Source organism: Belonocnema kinseyi, chromosome 6 (genome assembly GCF_010883055.1).
Source record: "Belonocnema kinseyi isolate 2016_QV_RU_SX_M_011 chromosome 6, B_treatae_v1, whole genome shotgun sequence".
Classification (NCBI taxonomy): domain Eukaryota; kingdom Metazoa; phylum Arthropoda; class Insecta; order Hymenoptera; family Cynipidae; genus Belonocnema; species Belonocnema kinseyi.
The window spans coordinates 104026347-104027563 of record NC_046662.1 but is presented as its reverse complement, the minus strand read 5'-3'; the positions used below and the strand labels follow the sequence as shown (position 1 = coordinate 104027563).

Below are 1217 nucleotides of genomic sequence, written 5' to 3'. Positions count from 1 at the left end.
ACCTTGTACTTTCGATCTGCAGGTTTGCCGCACAAGTACCCGTCGGAATGGCGTAGTGCTAGAGATAGTGGCAATAATGTAAGGCAAAAGAGGAGTGGGCTCTTGGTGTCGCCCTGAAAGACACCTCTCTGAAATGTGACTAGGTTAGGCTCGAGTTGACCCATTCGATGTAGCACACATTTTCTACTGGGAAAATATGCTTCCAGAGCTTTACGTGTAGTTCAATAAATTTCTGTTAATTCAGGTTAGGTGAGGTCAGATTCTGTTGGGTAAAGTTATGTTAAATAAGTTGATCTCAGGCAAGGGTTGATCCTTCACAGTTGTCGACATGTTTTTGAAGTGAAAATTTGCATCACTGGCATTATTTTAAAATTTATTTGCCTCAGTGCATGATTTTTCGTCATTTTTTGAGGTTATGGCTCAACCATAACGTGATGGGTGATTTTTGATATCGAATTTGAATTGAGCGCCCCAAAATCGATAGGAATACGTGTATCTTGTTACCAGATCCGCAAACTTTTTTTTGTGTGTCTGTATTATTTATCAATTTAGTTGAAAAAATTTGTTTTCTGAAAATTTAACTATCTTGTATATTTTTGTTTTTGTTTGAAAATGAATTCCTTTAACTACAAGAAAATTAATCTTTTTTGTCGAAAATTTAACTATGATTAAACATAAATTTTTTCTACAAAGAAGTAGACTTGGTGGGAAATATATTTCTTTTGTGCAAAGTTTACGTATTTTAGTACAAATTTTATTTGTAATTGTAAATGTATTTTTAAAAAATCCCTTGGAACATTTTATATTACTATCAAATTTTGTAAATTTTAAAAAATTTTTTGAAATACCTAGAACTTTTTTTTAAGATTTCCAAAGTACTTTGGAATTAAAAAAAAACTTCTAGAAATTTTTTAATTCCTTGAAATTCCTTAAAATTATAAAAATAATTTTAAAATTCCTTAAAATCTTCTAAAAGAACCTCAAATATTTAAAATCCTTTGAAATCTTTTGAGAACCCTCGACATCTTTTAAATATTATTAAGGCACTTTGGAGTTTTTTCAAGTAACCCTGCTACAATTTTTTTAATTTGTTGAAATTCCTTTAAATTATAAAAATGAATTGAAAATTCATTGAAATATTTTTAAACATTTTAAAATATTAAAAATCTTCTGAAATCTCTTGAAAATTCCTTGAAAATTTAAAAATACCGTAAACC

At 29.0% G+C, this 1217-nt stretch overlaps 1 protein-coding gene across 1 annotated transcript in view; it reads right to left on the bottom strand.

The window, feature by feature from the left end:
• The window catches only part of LOC117174268 (DNA polymerase zeta catalytic subunit), a 198175-nt gene that overhangs the window by 27872 nt on the left and 169086 nt on the right, over positions 1-1217 (bottom strand). The gene's annotated exons all lie outside the window — the stretch shown is intronic.